The sequence below is a fragment of the Lacerta agilis genome, chromosome 11, assembly GCF_009819535.1.
Source record: "Lacerta agilis isolate rLacAgi1 chromosome 11, rLacAgi1.pri, whole genome shotgun sequence".
NCBI lineage: Eukaryota > Metazoa > Chordata > Lepidosauria > Squamata > Lacertidae > Lacerta > Lacerta agilis.
In genome coordinates, this window is record NC_046322.1 from 1,924,408 (window position 1) to 1,951,152 (window position 26,745).

Consider the following 26,745-nt stretch of genomic DNA (forward strand, 5'->3'; position numbering starts at 1 on the left):
CTCGCTTTGCATGTCATGAGTCTATCTCATATATTAAACTCCAGTAGCTAATGAAAACAATTGCTTACATAAATGGACTTTTCCACGATATTCTAATTTTTCAAGTTTCACCTGTACATCACCTGCCAGTCCTCCTTCTGTACTCCACCATCTCATAAGAATATAACAATCAAAGTTCCTGGCAGCTGGATTGGGCCAGTGGCCCATCTAGGCCAGCATCCTAGTCCAGGCTGGAAGCTGGATATACAAGAGACCTGCCTGCTCTGTGCCGGATGCAAACTTGAAACTAATGCAGAATGCAAGATGTGTTGGGGTGTTAATGCCCCTCCACCCTATGCTCAGGTTGCATATTGTTGTTGTTCAGTCGTTCAGTCGTGTCCGACTCTTCGTGACCCCATGGACCAGAGCACGCCAGGCACACCTATCCTCCACTGCCTCCCGCAGTTTGGTCAGACTCATGTTGGTAGCTTCGAGAACACTGTCCAACCATCTCATCCTCTGTCGTCCCCTTCTCCTTGTGCCCTCCATCTTTCCCAACATCAGGGTCTTTTCTAGGGAGTCTTCTCTTCTCATGAGGTGGCCAAAGTACTGGAGCCTCAACTTCAGGATCTGCCCTTCCAATGAGCACTCAAGGCTGATTTCTTTGAGAATGGATAGGTTTGATCTTCTTGCACTCCATGGGACTCTCAAGAGTCTCCTCCAGCACCAGAATTCAAAAGCATCAATTCTTTGGTGATCAGCCAGTGTGGTGTAGTGGTTAAAAGTGGTAGACTCGTAATCTGGGGAACCGGGTTCGTGTCTCCACTCCTCCACGTGCAGCTGCTGGGTGACCTTGGGCTAGTCACACTTCTCTGAAGTCTCTCAGCCCCACTCACCTCACAGAGTGTTTGTTGTGTGGGAGGAAGGGAAAGGAGAATGTTAGCCGCTTTGAGACTCCTTCGGGTAGTGAAAAGCGGGATATCAAATCCAAACTCTTCTTCTTATGGTCCAGCTCTCACTTCCGTACATTACTACTGGGAAAACCATAGCTTTAACTATACGGACCTTTGTTGGCAAGGTGATGTCTTTGCTTTTTAAGATGCTGTCTAGGTTTGTCATTGCTTTTCTCCCAAGAAGCAGGCGTCTTCTAATTCCGTATATCCTAAAAACACCACAGTCTCCACTAATAATCATCCCAAGCAAATCAAACTCTGGGTAAGTGCTGGAACCCACGGATTCTGTCACTGCTCAGAGACTTGGGGTGGCCCGAAGCAGATGACTATAAAGGGTCGCTCAGAAAGGAGATGTTCATCAACACCCAATATCCAATTTCACCATCCGACCAGTGGAACGCAGAGGGTGCAAATTCTGGCACTTGGCAAGGAAACCTCAGGTGCCGCTTGGCGTGTGACAAGCTCACTTTCTCACTCTCCAGACAGACAGTGTGGAATAACTCGTTCTCCTCTGTCTGCTCCCCTCCCAGGTCAGAGAAAATGCAGGGGTCTCTCTGCCCGTGCATGTCCCCCAAAAAACACTTCTGATTCCTTGACATGAAAGTCTGCTATTTTAGAAAGCAGCAACTCTCTGAAGTTCAGACGCCAGGATCCTAAAGGCGCTGTTGCAAGACACCGAGAGGCAGAACACAGCTTAATAATGCATAATTGAGAGTTCAAAAATTGTTGGGTTTTTTTTGTTTGTGTTTGTTTGTTTGTTTGTTTACAGCCAGCTGGTAATCGCAACGCACAGAAACACTCAAGGTTAAGAGGCTGCAGAAGCAACATATGAAAGGGCAAGATTAGTCTCGGGAGAGAAGGATTAATTCTCGAGAGTCCAGAACTTGCAGAATTTCTGAAAAGCAGTTGTGAAAGGTGCTGTTGTGTGTCTGTCTGCTCCAGCACAACATTGTTGAAGATGCACACTTATGCTTGGAAGATGCTTGGACCAGATGACTCTTGGGGTCCCTCCCAACTCTACCATTCTAGGATTCTACAAATTAAAGGGTACTAATCTAATCCTATGGGATGCAGGTGGCGTTGTGGGTTAAACTACAGAGCCTAGGGCTTGCTGATTAGAAGGTTGGTGGTTCGAATCCCCACAATGGGGTGAGCTCCCGTTGCTCGGTCCCTGCTTCTGCCAACCTAGCAGTTTGAAAGCACATCAAAGTGCAAGTAGATAAATAGGTACCGCTTCAGCGCGAAAGTAAACGGGAGTTTCTGTGCGCTACTCTGGTTCTCCAGAAGTGGGTTTGTCATGCTGGCCACATGACCTGGAAGCTGTACACCGGCTCCCTTGGCCAGTAACATGAGAAGAGCGCCGCAACCCCAGAGTCAGACACAACTGGACCTAATGGTCAGGGGTCCCTTTACCTTTAACCTTAAGTGGTACTTGAAGATTTTGCCCACCAAGCCAGACTTATCCGGACCTTCCAACAGCATCCTGCCTACAAGGGCAGCAAGACCTGGTGGTCTCTGGAAGTTACCCAGAAGGGAACATCCGAGATACTGTTAGTATTTGATTCCCCAGTTTCTGCCTTTGAGTCTGTTAAGGTGCAGTGATTCCCACCCAGGCAACACTCGAAACTCCATAAAAAGGAGCCCCATCACTTGCCTACAAACCTACAATTTCACGCTTCAGAGGCACGCCGGTCTCTCCTGCTGGCATATTGTTAAGCAAACATAAGGAAGGAGGTCGAGCGTTGTACCCCTCCGCAGTCAGACTCCACAGCTTAACATTTTACAGTTTCCACCATCCACACCGCAGGAGCCATCCAAACTCCCACACACTCCATAAATTAAACTCAGGCAGACCTCCCCATGCAGTCTCAGAAAAGATGGCCATCTCTCTCTCATTCTCTCTCATTCTCTCTCTCTCTCTCTCTCTCTCTCTCTCTCTCTCTCACACACACACACACACACACATACACATACCATGCAAAGCGGAAGAGGGCAGCTGGGTCAAAAACCAGGCTGGGGAGAGGGAAAGATGCTCAGAATCTTTGTGACCCCCCCAAGGGTCATCGAGTCCCTTTCACAGCAGGAATCACAGGGAATGGATCCCTGAGAGATTCAACCTTCTTTATGTGGCACACAGTTAAACTATGGAACTCACGTGGACCAATGGTACTGTCACGGATCGCCTGGCTCCTCGCGAGGAGAGGGCATGGGGAGGTCCTACTCAAGAGGAGAGCCGGGGCAGAGGTATTCCTTGGGAGGAGCGAGGGGAGAGATGTCCTTCTCCCGAGGAGGAGTGGGACAGGAGGACTACTCGAGGGGAAGGGCTAGGAGGAGGTCCTATTCACGAGGAGTGCAGGGAAACAGGTCCTCCTCAGGGGGAGGACTGGGAGAGCAGCCCTATGCGAGAGGAAGTCTCCCTAAGTTACAAGGAACCCCAGCTACTTCTGTCAATGGACTGCTCCTCCTCCAGCATTTCCCCTGAGGTCTCCCCAAGGGAGGAGGAGGTGCAGAGGGTTGGAGACACTGGGCAAAGACCCAGCACTGCCAGCCAGAGAAGATTTGAGGAAGAGCACAACATCGGGGGGGGGGGTCAGGAGGCACCGCAGATGTCGTTTTAGGGTGCCGAGACTTTGGTGCTGGGCGGGAAACCAGAGAGGGGCACTTCCGGATTCTGCAAGTGACTGAGCGGTCATGTTTTGAACTAGCTCTACACTGTAAATAGGAATGCACAATAGTCTTAGCAACTGAATGCTCTGTCGTTACTCATGAGCAACCCTTGGAAGGATCCTGACAGGTTCCAAGTAGTATGGGAAACAGCCCTACTAGAAAAAACTAACCAGTAACCTGAAACTGATACAGGGACAAACAGAAGAAGACACCTTCACCCTGGTATGGCTCCCCTTCATCACACACACAGCCCAACAAAATCTACTGACAGCATACAAATCAATATGGCTAACCTGATCAAAAACACCCACCCACCCCCACTCACATGGAAACAAAGACCACCACAGCCAACCACAAATGAACAATCACACCCTACGACAATCCCGACCTCTCTCACCATCAAAGGAACACAAGCGAACAACAGAGAACCTACACAAACAACGCTGACACCAAACCCTACATATATTAAGGGAAATAGAAACATCGTCACCCCACCTCACCCACCCACCCCATCCCACCCACCTCTTTCCCCCTTTTCTCCCTAATGCTTCAACAACCAAAACTGATTTGCAAAAATGTTACATGGAAAAAATACGAGAGAGACATTGCACACACTTTTGTAAATCAAGAGTATAGCATCTAGATAAGTATAGCGTCTAGATCAAGGGAAGTAATAGTACCACTATATTCTGCTCTGGTCAGACCTCACCTGGAATACCGTGTCCAGTTCTGGGCACCACAGTTCAAGAAGGATACTGACAAGCTGGAACGTGTCCAGAGGAGGGCAACCAAAATGGTCAAAGGCCTGGAAACGATGCCTTATGAGGAACGGCTTAGGGAGCTGGGTATGTTTAGCCTGGAGAAGAGAAGGTTAAGGGGTGATATGATAGCCATGTTCAAATATATCAAAGGATGTCATATAGAGGAGGGAGAAAGGTTGTTTTCTGCTGCTCCAGAGAAGCGGACACGGGGCAATGGATTCAAACTACAAGAAAGAAGGTTCCACCTAAACATTAGGAAGAACTTCCTGACAGTGAGAGCTGTTCGGCAGTGGAATTTGCTGCCAAGGAGTGTGGTGGAGTCTCCTTCTTTGGAGGTCTTGAAGCGGAGGCTTGACAGCCATATGTCAGGAATGCTTTGATGGTGTTTCCTGCTTGGCAGGGGGTTGGACTGGATGGCCCTTGTGGTATCTTCCAACTCTAGGATTCTATGATTGTAAGAAAATCTTTAATAATGATTAAAAAAAACTATGGAACTCACTCCCACAGGAGGAGGTGATGATCACCAATTTGCATGGGTTGTGCTGAGTTGGGATGGTGTCTTGTAGAGGGAGGGAGGGAGGGAGGGAGGGAGGGAGGAAAAAACAGACTGAATTAAGGCCTGCACAAATAGAAGCACCTTCTACTCATACACGGGACTTCCTGGATCTCTGCCCAGAAACCTTCAGATGATTACACAGCCAGGAAAAAAAAAAAAGGCTGTGAAATTTGCAACAAATCCTTTAATCCAAATATGCTGCTTCTAGGCTTCACCTTTAATCTTCACCTCCCGGCCATCACCCCTAAGGATGCAGACAGACAGGAATCCTGTATCTGGAGTGCCAGTGGCAGGTCTACCAGCCAGCGGGTCAAACGCTGACTCAGGGAGCTTTTAAAAACGGAAAAAGAGCAACTCGTCATCCTAGTTATTGCCAGCGCGTACGTTTGCTCAACCGATCATTAATCTGTCATTTTATGCTTCTGGACTGCAGCGCTGTGCCATTTCAGATTTAAGCTGAAAAGCTACTCTGGACACGGAAGGGGTGTGGCCTCGTGACATCACGGGGAATCAGCCAATCAGCGCTGTGCACAGCCAGTTCCTGCTCTCACCGCCCAATTTTTCCAGCAGCTGGTATTCAGAAGCATTGTTGCCTATGGCTGTAGCCATCATGGCTGGTAGCCACCCATAGCCCTCCCCTCTGTTAATTTGTCTTAATATCGGTCGCTGGGGCACATGAGCCGGGAGTGGTGGCATTGCGGCTGGCAGGCTTCCCAGAGGCACCTGGTCAGCCACTGCGAAAACAGGATGCTGGACCAGATAAACCTTTGGCCTGATCCAGTGTGTGTGTGTGTGTGTTCTTAATGTTATGTTCTTACAGATGCACATGATGAATTTTCAGAGGATGCAAAGAGAGGGGGGCTTTTAGCAACCGAAGCAGAAGGTCTTTGACACCCGAAGTCCGCAACCAAATAGTCGGGGTGGGGTGGGGGATGCAATTCAGATTGGAGATGGGGGTGTTTGGGGGCCAGCGCGTCATACCCTTATTATTTTTTTGAACAGAAATGTATTAATCTAGATTGATTAATCTACCGTGTTTCTCCTAAAATAAGACATAGCCATAAAATAAGCCATAGCAGGATTTCTATGCATTTGCGAAATATAAGCCATACCCCGAAAATAAGCCATAGTGATGCGGCACCTCCCATTAAAACAGCCTGGAGAGGCGTGGCTATGCAGCATACCGATGCGATGCGGTTAAAATAAGACATCCCCTGAAAATAAGCCATACTGTGTTTTGTTGAGGGGGAAAAAATATAAGACGGTGTCTTATTTTAGGAGAAACACGGTAGCACGGGGTCAGCAAACCTTTTCAGCAGGGGGCCAGTCCACTGGCCCTCAGACCTTGTGGGGGGGGCGGACTATATTTTGGGGGGGAATATGAACAAATTCCTATGCCCCACAAATAACCCAGAGATGCATTTTAAATAAAAGAACACATTCTACTCATGTAAAAACACGCTGATTCCCGGTCCGTCTGCAGGCCTCATTTAGAAGGCGATTGGGCCCCATCCGGCCCCCGGACCTTAGTTTGGGGACCCCTGATCTAGCATTATTCTGAGAGACACACAAGACAGATACTGTCTCCTGCAAGAACTTCCATCTCTTCTACCTATAGTCTATTTTTATAAAACCACATTTAAGCAATTCAGCAGCGAAAGGGGGGCAAGAGCACAGCGGAGCATGTGGAATCTGATTAAAAGGAGCGCTATTTTCTCAACCGCCTGGCCTGGTGCCTGCAATTAGAGAGGCTTTTGATTCCTTGCAAATTCCCCGGAGATCAAACGCACCTGATACGCGCCAGCCTGTTATGTGTTTTGCAAAACGCAACTCGACCCACTCCTGGCCTTTTCGCTTGCTCCCAAGCAGCAAAGGGGCGAGATTGCTCACACCTCCTGCCTCCAAACCGCTATATATATATATATATATATATATATATATATATATATATATATATATATATATATATATATAAATTCCCGACACCTTAAGCCCAGCTCTGTGGGTCAGGGTGTAGCCGCCAGCTGTAATTGGCCTTGCAGGTGGGCCGTGCCATTTGCAAGCCAGGGCAGAATTATTCTCATTAAAAGACAGGGCTCTCCACTACCGAAATTGCTTTCCACCCAAGGCCTGCCAAGCCAAGGGTTGGGAAGGGAAGCGAAGGAGCAGCGAGCTAATAAGATCTGCCAGAAACGGACAATTAAGGACCAAGCATCGTGATGAAGACGGAGCAAAGAGGGACTGGCCCAGTTTTTTCATGCTCAGGATGGCACAATGGCCCTATTAACCCAATGGAAAACTCCCCCCTTCTTTTTTTAACATTGCCGAGCCAAATTCCTCACACTTCCGAGTCATTAAGGACCTGAGCCTGCCAACACCCCCATGCAGAACAACAAACAGGCCCCCGCTTTGATCTCCGGAACACAAGAACACCAGGAGAGGCTGCTGGATCTGTCCAACGCCAGACCCTCCCAGTGTCCCGATTTCCCAGGGACAGTCCCGGAATTACAGAAGCCGCCCTGGTTTCTGATTTGATCCCACAATGTCCCGGTTTTTCGTTTTCCTCCCCTCCACGTCTCGGAGAACATTGCCGTGTGTAGGTGCAAAAACGGAGCCCTGTTTATCCTGAAAACAAAATTCCTTCAGCAGCCAGCCACTTCTTAGGAAATGCGTGTTTATTCCTTTATCGTAAATGGAGCCTTAACGCTGTCTCCTCAGAAGCACGTCCCACTGTATTCAATGTAGCTTACTCCCAGGTAAAGACTGGGCAGCCTTACACTGCAGTCCTAATACCCAGACATAAGTCCCACTGAGTTTAATAGGATTTACTCTCTGGTGTGTTCCTGATCATTCTCACAGTTGTTGTTGTTATTATTATTATTATTATTATTATTATTATTATTATTATTATTATTAATTGATATTATTATTCTCGTCTTTTTCCCTCACAGAGACTCAATGCAGCTTACTGCTAAAAAAAAAATCATTTCATTCTATTTATCGGTCAAAGGTGTTGTGCATGATCCCTTCACTCACACATTTCCCCCCCCCCTTTACAACACCCCTGCAAGGTAGGTGAGGCAGAGAGGTTGTAACTGGCTCACGGTCACGGGTGCCCCTTTGACGTCTATGCATGCAAGGGATCAGAAGTTTCCTGATGCGGAACAGAACGTCCCCCTTTTCATCGGGAAAATGTTGGAGGGTATCGCAATGCCCCATCTAGTCCGGCATCCTGTCCTCACAGTGGCCAACCAGATGCCCCATTGCGGGAGACCCGCAAGCAGGATTCAAACATAAGAGCCCTCTCGCCTCCTGTGAAGTTTCCCGCGACTTCCAGGGCAGAGCGTAGCCATCGCAGCTATGAAAGCGCTTTCCACAAATTTGTCTAATCCTCTTTTCAAGTTGGCGGCCATCCCTGCCTCCAATGAGAGGGAGTCCCCCAGTTTGCATGCGGCGAAGAACTTTCTTTTCTCCGTCCCAAATCTTCCCGCAAGAGGATCTCCCTTCTGCACGCCAAGGTGCTTGGCGCTGTTTGATCACGAGAAAAAGCACAATTTTTAGTATGCGCCTCAGGTTCCGGCGACGGTTCCTTTCATCTGCTTCTCTTCCCCCCTCCCCTCGCAGGAACATCACAAGAAGGTCTGAAGCGCTACAAGCCTCTGCCAATTAGAGGCCTCTAACATGGCATCAATGGCAGGAGGTCAGGAGTGTTTGCCTCGCTTCTGAGCCAAGAGATGCGCCCTCCACTTCAATTGCTTTTCGTCGGCACCGCTTTGGAGAGCAAAGAGGGCGACCACAGAACCTCCCGCTGGCTTCCGAGGAGATAACAACGGCACACATGATTCCGGGCAGCAGATGCGGACCATGTCTCTGGATCTCCTCTTGCACCTTACATCCCAGCTGGGGCAAAGATGAACAACGCACAAAACTGGAAATGGTGCATGTGTGTCCTCTGACAGAAGCCCCCTTTCCAATAAATAATAATAATAATAATAACTTTTATTTGTATCCTGCCTTCCCTGGCCAAAGCTGGGCTCAGAGCAGCTAACATCATACAAATAAGACGATATGCATAATACAAGCAATCAATCAATTAAGACACATCCCACAATTAATTCCAACAAAATTAAAATTAAAACTGGACAAGCGGCAATCTTCAAGTTAAAATTGGAAGTGGTTAATACTTGCCAAGACCAACTGGCTGTAGCTTTCTCTTCCAACAATTCACTTGTCCCAGTAGGCACGAAGGAGAAACACACACAGTGGAAATCGAAATGGTACAGTCAAACCTCGGCTCCCAAACACCTCCGTTTTGGAATTTTTTGGCTCCCGAACCCCGAAACCCCAGAGGTAAATGCTCCAGTTTTGGAATGTTTTTCGAAAGCCAAACATCCAACATGGCTTCTGCTTGAGTGCAGGAAGCCGTGCCTTGGTTGTCGAACATTTCGGAAGCTGAATGGGTTTCCGGAACAGATTACATTCGACAGCCGAGGTTTGACTGTATTAACTACGGACTAAAGCAGACATGGGACGCGGGTGGTGCTGTGGGTTAAACCACAGAGCCTAGGACTTGCCGATCAGAAGGTTGGTGGTTCAAATCCCCGCGATGGGGTGAGCTCCCATTTCTTGGTCCCTGTTCCTGCCCACCTAGCAGTTCGAAAGCACATCAAAGTGCAAGTAGATAAATAGGTACCGCTCCGGTGGGAAGGTAAACGGCGTTTCCGTGCGCTGCTCTGGTTTGCCAGAAGCGGCTTAGTCATGCTGGCCACATGACCCGGAAGCTGTACGCTGGCTCCCTCGGCCAGTAAAGCGAGATGAGTGCTGCAACTGCAGAGTCATCCGCGAATGGACCTAATGGTCAGGGGTCCCTTTACCTTTACCTAAATCAGAGGTTTTCAAAATGTGGCTGTCAACCCAGCGCCCAGAAATCTCTCCGTAGTAACAAACGTGCCTGGCGACTGGCTAGTTTTGAACACTGCACAGAATGGCTGAGTTGGAAGGGGACCCAAAGGCCATCTATTCCGGCCCCCTGCCATGCAGGAATCACAGCTCAAGGCTATTTGGGAACGGCTGCTCCAGAGCCCTTTGCACCCGGATGGGGTCACAAACAGTTCATGGATGCACGGCAGCCCCACCTCCGCTCTCGAAGAAAATAGGCTGCATTGACACCAGGAGTGCCACCTCCTCCTCTTGGCCCTGGGGGCACCAGTCCCTGCCCAGCCGCACTGCAACAACTATGCTTTCCCTGCGGAGCAGAGTTTTCACAGGGTCTCTTCCAGTTGTTGGGTTACGTACCTGCTTGGCTATTCCCAGGCTGCTCACATACGAGCTCAGGCACTGCTGAATTTTAAGCTCAATGAAGCTTTTTGTTAGATCTTTTTTTAAAACACACACACACACACACACACACACAAAACGTTTCAGTGGAGAAAGGGGGGGAGTTTGGCTACAACGGCAAAAGGAAGAAGGGACTGACCTCAGGGTTGTCCCATTAATTATTGCCTTTTGTTTATTTGCAGTTGAAGCCGAACTACTGAATAATCATGCTGAGCCTCTTTTCCCGCGTGGGCCATTACGCTCTCCGGCTAATCTCGGGGAAATTATCAGGAGGGCTGGAGACCTTCCTCCGCCACAGGCTAAATAATGCAGGAGGGCACCAAGAGCAGAGAAGCAAAATCCAGGGAGCCACAGAAACTTCCATCACCGGTTCAGCAGCAACTGAATATTTGGCCAAATTGTCCCTGCTCCATCCCTGGCACCGAAGGGCTGCTGGGTTCAGAGATAATTTCCCAAAGGAGAAATGGGTGCTCAGAACGCTGTTAAGAAGCTCAGACACACACACACAAACACACACAAACACACACACACTGTAAGCTGATTGCCAAAAGGCACCTTGAACTCAGGTTACACAGTCTCCACAACAGAACGCCTGGTCGCCATTTTAGGGCTTGCTGATCAGAAGGTCGGCGATTCGAATCCCCGCGATGGGGTGAGCTTGTTATCCATTGGATGACTTTCCCCCCATTTGTTCCTATTCATGATCAGCAGTGACTTTTCAGAGACTTTATAGATTTCTGTTTTATTGTTTATGTTGATGAGAATTACATTATATATGCTTAGTGTCATGTCCTGTTTTTTACATCATATAAGTTGTGATTGGCACCTGGGGCTTGCTGATCAGAAGGTCGGCAGTTCGAATCCCCGCGATGGGGTGAGCTCCCGTTGCTCGGTCCCTGCTCCTGCCAACCTAGCTGTTTGAAAGCACGTCAAGTGCAAGTAGATAAATAGGTACCCCTCTGGCAGGAAGGTAAACGGCGTTTCCGAGTGCTGCTCTGGTTCACCAGAAGCAGCTTAGTCATGCTGGCCACATGACCCAGAAGCTGTACGCCAGCTCCCTCGGCCACTAATGGGAGATGAGCGCTACAACCCCATAGTCGGACACGACTGGACCTAATGGTCAGGGGTCCCTTTGTTGTTGTTCAGTCGTTCAGTCGTGTACGCCTCTTCGTGACCCCATGGACCAGAGCACACCAGGCACTCCTATCCTCCACTGCCTCCGGCAGTTTGGCCAAACTCATGCTAGTTGCTTTGAGAACACTGTCCAACCATCTCATCCTCTGTCATCCCCTTCTCCTTGCGCCCTCCATCTTTCCCAACATCAGGGTCTTTTCCAGGGAGTCTTCTCTTCTCATGAGGTGGCCAAAGTACTGGAGCCTCAACTTCAGGATCTGCCCTTCCAGTGAGCACTCAGGGCTGATTTCTTTAAGGATGGATATGTTTGATCTTTTTGCAGTCCATGGGACTCTCAAGAGTCTCCTATTATTATTATTATTATTATTATTATTATTAACAACTCAAATGTAGAACCGGGCCCAAACTAACAAAATGAATCTCAACAGGGACTAATGTAAGATTTTGCACTTAGGCAGGAAGAAACAAAATCCCCCCCCCCAAAACAACACCCCAGAATATTACTTTCCTTCCTCCTCTCTCCCGACCTGTTTCCTTTTGTATTCTTTCTTTTAGGGACTGCGTATTATTCATATTTGCTAGCCTCCTCCAGCTGAAAAGTGAAATAAGAGTGGAACTTGCCTTTCTAGGGCAGTTTTTCCATGCTCAGTGTTTTTTTGTGTTTTTAATATATTGCTGGGAGCCGTGCAGACTGGCAGGGGCAACTGGGTCAGATGGGCAGCACATAAATATTAAAATTATTACTTATTAAAAAATATATAGCGCCTTCATCGAAAGATCACAGGGCCATTTACAGTGTAAAGTTATTGGGCTTCAACTCCCAGCAGCCCAACTCAGGATGGCCAGCGGTCACAGAGGATGCTTCTAGACCAGAAATATGATTAATAAAAATATTTAGGAAAACAATTAAGGAGCTTTAAACATATTAAGATGTATTTAAGTTCTGGCTTTCTTGCAACGGCCCCATCCGTCACCGCAAAGCTTCTGGCACAATGCCTGGTGGATGAGGCCCACTTGCAAACCCAGTGTGGCAACTGGGTGGGGCTGTGGTCTCTGGGCTGGATCCCAACATCAGCAACAGGGAAGGTGAGGTTCGCCAGGCAGGATCTGGCCTTTTAACAGCTTCATGGCTGCTGGTTTGAATGCACGGTGCTTCTTTCCCTGTGTTCTTCCCTGATGGACTGTTTTGATATTTTTTTTAAAAGCCGGAAGAGGTTTCCGGCACAATTGCTTTGCCCACAGAACGTGATCAATTCACCACTTAACCTTCTCTCAGGACAACTCAATAGCACACATTTAAAAGTCTCTCTGGCTGGAAGGAAGGAACAGCTCCTACGGGCTTGATCGTTCTCTTCCCATTTCCATCGATCGGGGAGACCAGGAATACCGAAAGCATCTTATTTTGAGTGGGTTGTGGTGTTTCGCTCGGGTTTTGCAGAAGAGCAGCTTTGGAGACACCTGGTTTTAAGCCAACACTTACGTCTACAATAGTCTCCCCAACATGAGGATCTTCAGATGCATCAGGCTACAGCTGACATTAAGGTGTCGTGTTGGCTAGGGTTGAGGAAGCTGCGGGTCAAAACATCAGGGAGAGGGTCTGGTTGGGGAAGAACAGTGCCGGATTTACGCATAAGCTAAACAAGCTCTAGCTTAGGGCCCCACTCTCTTGGGGCCCCCAGAAAATGTAAAGGGGAAAAAAAACCTGGGTGTACGTTTCCAAAATATAAGCTAAAAAACAAATAAAATAAAACCTACATACAGCAAGAAAGATGGAGGGCACAAGGAGAAGGGGACAGCAGAGGATGAGATGGTTGGACAGTGTTCTCGAAGCGACTGGCATGAGTTTGGCCAAACTGCGGGAGGCAGTGGAGGATAGGGGTGCCTGGCGTGCTCTGGTCCATGGGGTCACGAAGAGTCGGACACGACTGAACGACTGAACAACAACAAACAACATACAGCAACAGTGCTTTGTGTTGTGTACCACTTATGATGTAAGTCATGGGCCCTGCCTGCTAGCCTGCTCCCTTATATAGCACTGCTTTGCTCCTTTCTATATATAGGGTGCCGACATTCTGCATGGACTAGTTGCAAGGGAACATGTGCAAATGGCTTGAGAAGTAGTAGTAGTAGTAGAAGAAGAAGAAGAAGAGGAGGAGGAAGAGTTTGGGTTTGATATCCCGCTTTTCACTACCCGAAGGAGTCTCAAAGCGGCTTACATTCTCCTTTCCCTTCCTCCCCCACAACAAACACTCTGTGAGGTGAGTGGGGCTCAGAGACTTCAGAGAAGTGTGACTAGCCCAAGGTCACCCAGCAGCTGCATGTGGAGGAGAGGAGACGCGAACCCGGTTCCCCAGATTACGAGTCTACCGCTCTTAACCACTACACTACACTGAGATACAGATTAGGTCCATCAATGACCATATACAATATATTCAACACAAAAAAACAATGACAATTTGTTGTTGACAAAGGACAGCTGGACATAGAAAGGGCCCCATTACCTTCAGTAGCTTAGGGCTTCATCAAACCCAAATCCGGCCCTGGGGAAGAACATGTGTGCTGGATCAGGCCAATGTCCCATCTACTCCAGCTTCCCATTCTCACAGTAGCCAACCAGACACACATTGTGGGAAACTAGGAAGGCGGCATACAAATAGAATGATGATGATGATGATTTCTCTCCTCTTCCATGAATTTGTCCAATCCTTCTTTTAAAGCCATCCAAGTTGGTGACCATCACTGCCTCCTATGGGAGGGAGTTCCACACCTTAACTCTGCACTGTGTGAATAACTTTCTTTTCTCTGTCCTGAATCTTCCAACATCCGACTACGTTGGATGTCCAGGGATTGGAATCGTAGAATCATAGAACTGTGCAACTGGAAGGGACCCCATGGGTCAACTAGTCCGACCCCTTGCAATGCAGGAATCTCAGCTAAAGCATCCAGGAAAGATGGACATCCCATCTCCAATGAGGAAAAGTCCACCACCTCCCAGAAAGTTCTTCCTGGTGTTTCATCGGAATCTCCTGGCCATTTCAATCTGTTGGGTTTGGGTCTTACCTTCCAGAGCAAGAGAAAACAAGCTTCCTCCATCTTCCCTGTGACAGCTCTTGATATATCTGGACATCACCTTTCAGTCTTCTCTCCCCTGGTCGGACATCTCCCCAGCTCCCTCAACCGTTCCTCATCAGGCTTTGTTTCCTGGCCCTTGACCATCTTGATCACCCTCCTCGGCACACACCATCCAGCTTGTCCGTATCTCCCCTTAACTACCAACTCTCCCCCTGCCCCAGCAGCCGCCACAAAGTGCGGCAGTCTCCACACAGACACACACAACTTCACGGCGCTTATTAGCTCCCTGCACCAAGGATATTCACAGAGATGCAAAAGGCGGCAGATGCCTCTGAGCCCCACGGCATCCGGGAGGCCAGGAGGCACCCCATTTCCAAAGAGTTTCCTGCTTTTCCAGGGCTTTGCTTTCAAAACCGCCTTCCTCCCAGCCCACACACACCCCAATCCTCCCTGCTGTTCCCTATTGCTATAATAAGGGAATTTCCCGCAAAAAAGGGAAAGGTTGACAGCTGTGCCTTCAACCCCCAAATACAGCATTTTCGCTCCATAGGGCGCACCGGACCATAGGGCGCACCTCGTTTTTAGAGGAGGAAACAAGAAAAAAACATTTTTCTGGTTTTCCTCCTCTAAAAGCCCCGTTTTTTTTTTTTTTGAGGATCAGCTAAAAGTTTTGCAGCTTTTTTGCAAAGGGAAAAGTCCTGTTTTTTGAGGATCAGCTAAAGGTTTTGCAGCTTTTTTTGCAAAGGGAAAAGCCCTGGGTTTTTCTGAGGATCAGCTAAAAGTTTTCCAGCTTTTTGCAAAGGGAAAAGCCGTGTTTTTCTGAGGATCAGCTAAAAGTTTTGCAGCTTTTTTTTGCAAAGGGAAAAGTCCTGTTTTTTGAGGATCAGCTAAAGGTTTTGCAGCTTTTTTTGCAAAGGGAAAAGCCCTGGGTTTTTCTGAGGATCAGCTAAAAGTTTTCCAGCTTTTTGCAAAGGGAAAAGCCCTGTTTTTCTGAGGATCAGCTAAAAGTTTTCCAGCTATTTTGCAAAGGGGAAAAGCAAAGAGGAAAAGCCCTGCTTTTTATGGGGTTCAAGTCACATTGAAAAATCTTAAGGAAAGGGAGACATTTCTACTGTTTCCAGACGGACAATCTACTGTAATCAGCCAGTCCCGTGTCACTGGGGAAACAAACAACCTCCCTCTGCAGCACATTCAAGAATGGAGGCCTGGGAAAGGGGGCGGCCGAAAGGGAGCCAGGACTCTTATCTCTCTCCCGATCTCTTGCTGATCAGCTGCTGAGCGGGGTCCTTTCAACACCCCCTTTTCTCTTTGTAAAAACAAAACAAAACACTATCTGCTTTTGGTCCCTGGGCAGTTTGGCTCCAGGGACCACCATTCACTCCATAAGACGCACAGGTGTTTCCCCTTACTTTTTAGGAGGAAAAAAGTGCGTCTTATGGAGCGAAAAATATGGTAATACTTTGTTTCTGTTATGTACTGAACTGATTGGCCTACAGGAGAAGCCAATCAGGCTCCTGGATGAAATGAATCAGCAACCTGATTGGCCTGCAGGAGCAGCCAATCAGGATTCCGGGTGAAGTGAATCTGCAACCTGATTGGCCTACAGGAGCAACCCGCAACTAGCCAATCTGGCGGGGCCCATTGCATATATATAGCAGACGTTTTGGTGGGCAAGTTCCATTCACTGTTCACTGTCTTACAAGCTGCAATAAAGAGCATGAAACCACCTCAGGACTCCGAGTATATTTCATTTCACTTGGCCAAACGCACACACAGCGTGCACCCAGTGGGCCTGTCAGGCTAATTACATTATCAGCGCAGGAGAAATAGCAGCAGGCCCAGCCCTGGAGTGCTTGCGGAGAAAAGAGGCAGAGGCCTCAATCCTTCCAGGAAGCAGGTTCAATAAATGCTTGTACAATCTCACCCACCGCAACGCCTCCGCTTCCCTCCTCTGCATGGATGGCACAGCAGAGATTTGGGTCTCTCTCCCTCTCTCTTGCAGTAAACAGAAGAGCCCGTAAACAGGCAGAAGAAGCTGGGGTGAGAGCGAGAGAAAATGTGACCAAGCGCTTGGGACCACAGGGGGGTGGGGAGAGCCAACATGTGCAAATGCCTCTGTAATGCAAGGCTAGAGAGCCACCAGGTCCTCTCTGCACACTGAGCTCCCAGAGGAGATCGCCTCGGACTGCTTACTCATTCCAGCGCATGGGGTGGGATTCTGGGGCAGAGGGATTTGCAGAAGGTACCAGTGGAGCCTCACAAAAAGATGTCATGCTCCTGCAATCTCCAAAAGCACTGCAGGCCTTCAGAGGTGCGCCTCCTTGCTGCCACAGCACAGCAGGTGGGAGTGGTGCAGTGATGTGGCCGCCACTTCCAGAAAACTAATGGAATATAGAATATGCTTAGCACTCATTTCCACATTATTTGATTCTCTCCCCAAAAATAAAAAATAGTGGCGAGACCCGCCATTGCCATTGGGGGGCAAAAAAGGGCTGTCCCCTTTCCCCACCAACTCAACTCCAAGGGTACATGGGCATCACATACCGGTAGTTCTATAAGGCTTCTCCAGAAACGAACGCTTCAACAATCTTTAAATTAAATACAGCGGTACTTTGGTACTCAAATGCATTGGTTCCCAAACACTGAAAACCCAGAGGTAAGTGTTCCGGTTTTCCGAATGTTTTTCGGAAGCCAAATGTCTGATGCGGCTGCTGGCTATTGTTTCCAGGGCGCCTGCACTAATCAGAAGCCGTGTCTTGGTTTTCGAACAGACCTCTGGAACAGATTAAGTTTGAGAACCAAGCTACCACTGTATCTGGCGCTTTTGTTTTTGCTATTTATTTTGCGTTTTTGTTTTTTGTGACTGTGTGGAACCCAGTTCAGCTACGGATTAATTGATTGTGTGACTGTGGAAATGGATAAAAAAAACCCACCCAAACAATGACTATTATCAGTGCAAGTAAGAAAAAAATAATAATTTTTATTTTTTATCATCTACAATACAGTGGTACCCCACAAGACGAATGCCTCGCACAACGAAAAACTCGCAAAACGAAAGTTGACTCGCGAGACGAATTCGTCTATGGCTGTTTTTCGCAAGACGAATTCGTCTGGCGAGGTACCACTGTAAGCCGGCACCGGACCGCGCCGCGCTGAATTTTAAAGCTACAGCGAGCGAACAGCAGTGCTGCTGTTCGCCCGCTGCAGCCTTAAAATGCGACATGGCGCGGTCCGGTACCGGTCGGAAGGGGTGTTGGCAGATCGCGCCCACCATCTTGGGTGGACATGCGCAGTCGACCCAAGATGGCGGGCGCGATCGGCCAGCACCCTTTCCGACCGGAGCCAAAAGGTAAGACTTTACAGCTATGGCCCCACGCCGTGTTTTAAAGCTGCAGCGGGCGAACAGCAGCGCTGTTCACTCGCTGCAGCCTTAAAACGCGGCACGGCACGGCTCTGGTGCCGGTCGGAAGGGGCGCAGGCCATTCACGCCCGCCATCTTGGGTGGGCGGGTGAGATCAGCCGGCGCCCCTTCCGACCGGCGCCCCCGGACTTTTTCCCCCATAGGAATGCATTAAATTTTAATGCGTTCCTATGAGAAACGGTGCCTCGCAAGACGAAATTTCCTCAAGAAGAAAAGTCTTGCGGAACGAATTAATTTCGTCTTGCGAGGCACCACTGTACTGTCCTATTTATTCTATAGTACAGTACATTGATTACTGCTATCATTTTATGGATCAATGGTCTCGTTAGAGAGTAAAATTCATGTTAAATTGCTGTTTTAGGGGTTGTTTTTCAAAGTCTGGAACGGATTAATCCCTTTTGCATTACTTTCTATGGGAAAGTGTGCTTTGGTTTTGGAACGCTTTGGTTTTGGAACGGAATTCCAGAATGGATTAAGTTTGAGAACCAAGGGACCACTGTACAGAAGAAGTAAAATCAGCTGGATAAGTGCTAAGGTATACTGGGCAGCATTCACACACCAGTGTATTCCATTTCCATGATGTTCCCCTTACTGATAATTTCCGCACTCTATCTGGGCTTTCACACAACCCAAAAAGCCACTTCTGAAAAATTAGTGCACGTTTAGTGCTCATTTCCGTGGTTGTTTTTTTTTATTCCAGAGGAAATCTGCTTGCAGCCCCTTTAACCCAGGAGATCGCAGGAATAAAGTGATGAAATTTGTGGCTCTCTCCTGCTGTTTTCATGGTGGAACAGAAAGTAACAGCGTCATCCAAGGCCCCCTGAGGTGAGCAAAGTTCCAGCAGGGCATCCAGGTATACTGCTCAAAAAGGCAGAAACCCACAACCCAAGAAGAGCTGCAGTGTGAAAGGAGCATTTTACTGTGCTCTGAATCTTCCAGCATTCAGCTTCGTTGGGTGTGCACGAGTTCCAGTGTTAGGGGAGAGGCAGGAAAACTTTTCTCCATCCACAGACATCTGTAGCATAGCTGGGGCCTGGGATAGCTCTGTCAGTAGAGCATGAAGCTGTTAAGCTCACGGTTCTGGGTTCGAGACCCACAGTGGGCAAAAGATCCCTGCATTGCAGGGGGTTGGACTAGATGACCTTTGTGGTTCCTTCCAACTCTACGGTTCTATTATCCCAAATCAAGAGGGCCTAACCAAGGAGTCCACTGGAAAATGCAGCCTTGCTTTTCTTTCTCAAGGCCCTAGAGGGGGCGGCTGCAAGAGCTCCACCTCTCCCTTCCAGCCCAGCCCAGTCCCAAAAGGCGGGGGGGGGGGGAGAGAGAGAGAGAGAGAGAGAGACTTTATGCTTCTTGTAATTGGTCAAATAAAGGATAAAAGGGAAAGGAATTCCCCTGGGGTTCTGGCAGAGGCAATCTTAGGTCAGCTCCTCTAATCCACAGCCCTGCCATTGTGAGGGAGTCAAGCAGCCACAGCCGTGGGCTGGAGCAGTTTGCAAAAAGGTCTCGGAGGGTCAACCCTGAAAGGATTTATTAACCGACACAACCTCAGGCTGTTGCCAATCCCAAGCGGTTGTTGCTCGGCTCCAATTTCATGGTGCAATCTGGGGCCGAAGCTCTCCTCCCTGCTGCAGCCCATCTCGGAGGCTGGAGAGCTTCCCTCTTGCAAATCAGGCATTTCCCATCCTCGCAATATCCAAGCCGCACTTTGGCCAAACTCAAAACTGGAAGCGAGCCCTGCAAGGTTTACTGTACTTTCAACCTTCCACACTAAAAAAAAAGTTATCTATGCACGGACCAGATGCCTGTCCAGAAGAGACCGGGAGCATCAACCCGATCAGATTGTCAGGAGGCAGCAGTCCCAGATTTCTGTATTCATTTATGATCTGCCGTTCCCGATATGCCCCCATTCAGCAAAGCTCTCCTGAGGCAGCTTGCAAAAAGATGAACAATTTCATGAAAATACAAGGCAATCACAGAGCTGGAAGGGGCCCAAAGGGTCATCTGGCCCCTTGCAATGCAGAAATTGCTCCATGTGCACGGCAGAGCTGCAGCCGTTGGTAGGCAAATGGGTAGTCCATGGGTGGGCAAACTAAGGCCCGGGGGTCAGATGCGGCCCAATCGCCTTCTCAATCCAGCCTGCAGATGGTCTGGGAATCAGCGTGTTTTTACATGAGTAGAATGTGTCTTTTTATTTAAAATGCATCTCTGGGTTATTTGTGGGGCATAGGAATTCGTTCATTATTTTTTTTTCAAATTACAGTCCACCCCCGCCCCCCCAAGATCTGAGGGACAGTGGACGGGCTCCCCGCTGAAAAAGTTTGCTGACCCCTGGTCGAGTCAAAATAGGGGACTTCTTCCTCATGGATGGCAGAGGTGTGACGGACAGCCACCTCGCAGGGTGGGCAGCTTGGTTACATCAAGGGAGACGCCATGACCCACATTGCACCCAACACGGAGATGCAGAACTAATAGCAAGGGTTATGGCGGCCCACAGCTGAGTGGCAGAACTGACGTTGGCATGCAAAATAGCCTCCCTTGTGCCATAAGTCTGTTCAAGCTTCACCTTGGAGCTGGATGGATACGTCCGTTTGGAAATTCACCAGGAACCAGGCATATTGTCTAACTGCAACCAAGATGGCACCTGACATCACCATCTGGAGAGGCCTGCCTGCGGATCATTGGATCTCAACTGTTTTCATACATCAGCCACACATCCTATAGAATTCTATCCATTATATTTTATATGCATAATCAAAATAAATTTCAGGAACGAAAATGTTTTTGTGCAGCCTGAGCAGGAGCCGCGAGCAATGTTGCAGCTCAGGGATCATCAAACTTTTTCAGCAGGGGGCCAGTCCACTGTCCCTCAGACCTTGTGGGGGGCCAGACTATTTTTTTGGGGGGGGAGGAATAAATGAATTCCTATGCCCCACAAATAACCCAGAGATGCATTTTAAACTGTCATGGTGTGACTACTTTAGCTACTTTGGAACTTCATAAGACAAAGCATTTCAGCTTTGAGAGCCAGTGTGGTGTAGTGGTTAAGAGCGGTAGACTCGTAATCTGGTGAACCGGGTTCGATTCCCTGCTCCTCCACATGCAGCAGCTGGGTGACCTAGGGCTAGTCACACTTCTCTGAAGTCTCTCAGCCCCACTCACCTCACAGAGTGTTTGTTGTGGGGGAGGAAGGGAAAGGAGAATGTGAGCCACTTTGAGACTCCTTCGGGTAGTGATAAAGCGGGATATCAAATCCAAACTCTTCTTCTGCTGCTGCTTGTTTTTCATTGAATAACTTCCCTCCATTTGTTCCTATTTATGATCAGCAGTGACTTTTCAGAGACTTTATAGATTTCTGTTTTATTGTTTATGTTGATGAGAATTATATCATATATGCTTACTTTCATGTCCTGTTTTTGACACCATATAAGTTGCGATTACACATTGTATGTTTGCAATTTGTGCACGTGTTGCTCTGTCATCTGAACGAGCCAGATGTTTAGCTGAGAATCAATCGCAGTCAGCCCATCATTTGAAAAGTAAGACTTTAGGGCTGTCTTACCCCCAAAATGGCAACAAGACTTTCCGTTTTGCTCTTTGCAACCTTGATTTAAGGAGCCACTTGGCACCTAGCTTATATATCTGAATTTCGGACCCTGCACCAGGACTAGTAGCCAGCGACAGCCCTCTACTCCACTATTATCTTGCCTAATTCTCTTTCAAAGCCACCCTTTTAAAGCTCTGGTTTTCCCTGTAGTGATGTATGGAAGTGAGAGCTGGACCACAAAGAAGGCTGATCACCGAAGAATTGATGCTTTTGAATTCTGGTGCTGGAGGAGACTCTTGAGAGTCCCGTGGACTGCAAGAAGATCAAACCTATCCATCCTGAAAGAAATCAGCCCTGAGTGCCCACTGGAAGGGCAGATCCTGAAGCTGAGGCGCCAATACTTTGGCCACCTCATGAGAAGAGAAGACTCCCTGGAAAAGACCCTGATGTTGGGAAAGATGGAGGGCACAAGGAGAAGGGGACGGCAGAGGACGAGATGGCTGGACAGTGTTCTCGAAGCGACTGGCATGAGTTTGGCCAAACTGCGGGAGGCAGTGAAGGATAGGCGTGCCTAACGTGCTCTGGTCCATGGGGTCACCAAGAGTCGGACACGACTGAACAACAACAACAGGTTGGTGGCAGCTCACTACCTCCTGTGAGAGGATGGTCCACAGTTCAATTCTGTGCTGCATGGAGAATTTGGAGCATGGGGAGGCCATGGAGCCCCCCCAAGAAGGGAGCGCTCTGCCTGCTCCAAGGGGACGCAGTCCAAGCTAAAGGCAGCCCTGTCTCTGCCGGCTATATTTAGCATTTCCATGGATTTCGACCCCTGCTAATGAAAGCAGGGCAGCAGCCGTCTGTTCCAGGCACCCCGCCCAGACAAGAGACATTACAACAAAATCAATAGCAAGGAACGCAAAACTACACCACTACCAGTCGAAGCAGCGAGGTATGATGAACTCCAGGCGCCCTACTTCCAGTGCGCCAACAGGAATAGGCAAGAGGGTGGAGTTAAACCTGCCACCCAAATAATCCATTTTCCAACAGCTGGGAGTATGGCTACTCTGGACTCCGGGTTCACCTTAGATTCCAGAGCCCAAAACTCGCCTCTCACATTTTCTTCTCCTTTCCCGGCAAAATGGATTAGAAAGAACAGGGCTGGGCTAGATGACTCCTTGGGGAACCCCCCCCCCCAAAAAAAATTCCACAGTTCTGAGATTCAATGGGTTCTTCTCCCTTGCACAAGCTCTAGGGCACGGTGCCGACATTTTGCAAAAAAAATATTAAAATGCTCCGGGTGGTTTTTCTGCAGAAATCTTCCCTTTCTTAGAAACACATTGATTCATGAAAATTATTAATAACATGCTGAATACCAGTCAAATTGTGCAACTGGTGTGGGTAACAAGTCAAATCTAGCCGCAATTAACTCTTATTCCAGGAGACGTCTCCCCAGGAACTACATATTGATGAGCGCAGTTCTTCAGGGCCAGCCGTGTTAAAATTAGTATGTTAAAGCGATCCGTCGTTCCTTCGTTTTTCTTAAAACCTAAACACAGCAAGGAAAATGCAGGCTGTTGCTTGGCAAATAAAAGTAAAGCCTGTTGAACATAAAAAAGGTAAAGGGACCCCTGACCATTAGGTCCAGTCGCGGATGACTCTGGGGTTGCGGCGCTCATCTCGCTTTACTGGCTGAGGGAGCCGGCGTACAGCTTCCGGGTCATGTGGCCAGCATGACTAAGCCACTTCTGGCGAACCAGAGCAGCTCACGGAAACACCGTTTACCTTCCCGCCAGAGTGGTACCTATTTATCTACTTGCACTTTGACGTACTTTTGAATAAATCAAGCTTCCCTCTGTTTAAGGCAATAGGAAATTTGCAGGGTTTTTCTCCAGATATAAGGCCTTCCAGAAAATTCACATCACTGCCCCAGTCCCACACTTGTCTAAGGGACCAGTGTGAGAAACACAGGTAGGCCTATATAAGCTAATCTCCAAATGGTGCCTTGAACCCAGGTCACAGTTGCCACAACAGAATGCCTAGGCATTTTTGTTTTGTTTTGCAGTGAGAATTTTTGTTGTTATTATTATTCATTTCATTTATATACCACTTTATATTTTAAAGAAAAATATAAAGACTTCCGGCGGCGACGCCATTGCGGGTGGTCGTGGGCTGCTTCAGCTGCGAAGCGCCCAGTCCATCCCGGGGGTTAGGAGCCCCGCTACCGCAAAGCGGGGCTCCGGTTGGGGTGCGGGAAGAGCGTCCCGCACCCTGGGCTCCCCGGCTGTGCCCGTTGTGGCTCCGAACCCTTCCCCCGCTCCCCCTGTAAAGGGGGAGTGGGGGTGAAGGGACGACAGAGCCGGGCTATAGGGGACATGCCCCAACCGGGATGTAAATGCGGCGACAAAGCCTGTGATGAGCGTCTAAGTTCTACCTGTCTTTAACGAGCTGATAAGAACCCAGTGGTTGTGAGTACTTGACTGACTTTTTTTAATCTTGGAACGATCTGGGGGAAAGAGGAAAGGCAGCCCGCCTCCCTTCCCTTCGGGAGATGAAAGAAACTAACCAGTTTAAGTGACTGCTGCTACAATAATCGATAGAAAGTATCTGGAATTTGAAAACTGAGACTGCTGAGATTTCCCTTTGGGGATTAATTGGGGAAAAAATACCTCCTTTTGAAGTTTTGGTCTTTACACTCCGGCTTCGGAAAAATGGCGACGATTTGGACTGTCGTGGGAAAAAATTGAAACAAAGGAAGGAAGAGACAGGAGCTGAAATTTGATACCCACCCTCCCTTTCAAAATGCTGGACTTTGTGCTCGCACTTGTATTGAACTCTGGTTTAAAAGATGAGGAAATGCTCACTGTCTTGAAGCTGGAACTGCTTGATCGGAAATTACAAGTCTTGTGTGGGATTTTAAAGAAAATGGACTTAACTTCCACAGAGGAGGCTTTTCAAAAGTTTTATACAATGGAATCGAACCTTGGCAAAGAGCTGGGAGGGGTGCTTGAAGGATGGTTTGAAATGGCTGGGCAACTCCGGGAAAAGGAACTGATTCCTGGGGGTGGCAGCCCCGTAACGGGAAAATTTATAATATCCAGACCCCGAGGTGGGAGATCGGGGGCAAGGGACATGGAATTAAGATTTCTACAAGAAGAAGAAGTATGGTACAAAGAAACGGAGGAGCCCAAAAAAGAAGTGATGGACACCCTGAAGCCTGATGCAAGGTCTGTTGTGAATGCTGCCTGGATCTGTGGACATTTAGAAGAAGAGAATTGGAGATCCGGTTCTGGTGAAAGACAGAGAAAGACAATGGACAGAGGGGGAGTGGGTTGAAGTATTAAATGTATATTCCAAATGGTCTGTCATGGTGTCTGAAATCGGAGAGTGAAGTCTGTTAATTATAAGTTTATTTTAAACAAGTAGGGAGATATTGAATTTTAAGTTAAAAGCAGCATGATAAAGGATAGAAGAAATAAGTTTAGTCTTTATAAGAATATTTGGTTAAGATTTTTGTTATGATAGAAAGATCAAGATAATTGTGTTATCTTTAATTAAAGTTAAAGTTTTTTTTATATATATAGTGAAAAGATGTTAGGAAAGTAGTATATCGATTTAAAAACCGAAGGTGAAAAGGCGGGGGAAGTCAAAAGTCAAGATTCAGAACTAGGATTTTTTTTTTTATGTAAGGTATACAAACAAGAAGAAGAATCCTGGCATTATGTATATATGTATTTGTTTTTGTATTTGTAGGTGTGGGTTTGGGTTTGTGTTATATTATGAAAACGCTAATAAACTCTGTTAAAAAAAAAAGAAAAATATCAAAGCGCTTTACAACACATTAACAATCAAATAAAACAATACGGAACAAAGCAAATTCCAAGCTTCAAGGAAAATATTTCAGATCCTTCTCTTACTCACATTTTGCTATGCCCCTATTTATTTCCCTACTTATTTACAGTCGTACCTTGGTTTTCGAAGAGCTTACTGTAGTTCCCGAACATTTTGGCTCCTGAACGCCGCAAACCTGGAAATGACTGTTCCGGTTTACGAACTATTTTTGGAAACCAAATGTCCAGCAGGGCTTCCGATTGACCACGGGAGCTTCCTGCCACGACACACTGGTTGAAAACCACGGCTTTAGACAGAACGTACCAGAGGGGAGCCAGTTCAACTCTGTAAACTGTGAAATCGTGGATGGCTTTCCAAGTCAGAAGTGCCAGTGCAAATGTTTTAGGAGGAAAATCCAAAAAAAGACAAAGGAGGCAGGGGCGTAGTAAGGGGGCGGGGGGCGCCCCGCGTTCCATAATGGAGGGGGTGACAAATTATCAAGGAACAAATTATTTTTTTAAAATTATTTTTTAAAATGCCTGCTCCGAAGGTCTTATCTTACTATACTAGGGATTATATAGCTATATATGAAATTTCATGCACATCAATTCATATCTTGACCCTCCTCCACCAAAATAGCTGTTCACTTGGCTGTTTTCCTGTGTCATGAAAGCTGAAATTTCAGTTCAGAGAACACTTACTGTTCCCAACCCTAACCCTGTGGAAAGCCATCTAATTAGACTTTAAATTGATTCTGAGATGTTTTTAGAAGGTAATTTAATTACTGTTTGATTTTATACCAATGTTATGTATCTGATGTTAGCCACCCTAAGCCCGACTTTGGCCAGAGAGGGTGGGATATAAATAAAAGTTTTGTTTATTATTATTACTTGTTATTATTCCTTTGTAAGAAAATATGAAATAACGTAAAACCATTTTTGCGGGGGAGGGGAAATCAATGGGGGGGGTTGACAAGAAATTTTCCGCACCGGGTACCACCTGACCTTCCCATGCCGGGGGGGGGGGGGTAACAAATTTTTTTTTGCCCCCGGGTACCAATTTACCTTGCTACGCCCCTGAAAGGAGGACAATTCTCTCCTCTAACCAGTTTCTTTCCCCTTCATCTTAAAGTGGCACACATTAAAATTTTGTATTGGTTTGAGCTGGTTTGGCAAACCACTGGATAAGATATTGATTTACATTTGATACGCATTTGCTATTTTGTTAATTTGAAATTTATGCAGGAACAAAGTTATGCACTTGGTGTTCATTAACTTGAATTTTCTTGTAAAATAAAACTACGCAATAAAAACTAGGAAAAAAGAGAGAAGCAGAACGAAGGGGTGCTTGGTGTAGCAGTTAAGTATCAGACCAGGATCTGGGAGACCAGGGTTCAAATCCCTACTCAGTCGTGAAGCTCACTGGGTGAACTTTAGCTAAGTCCCTGCCTCTCAGCCTAAGCTACCTGTTGGGGGTGGGGTGGATTAAGT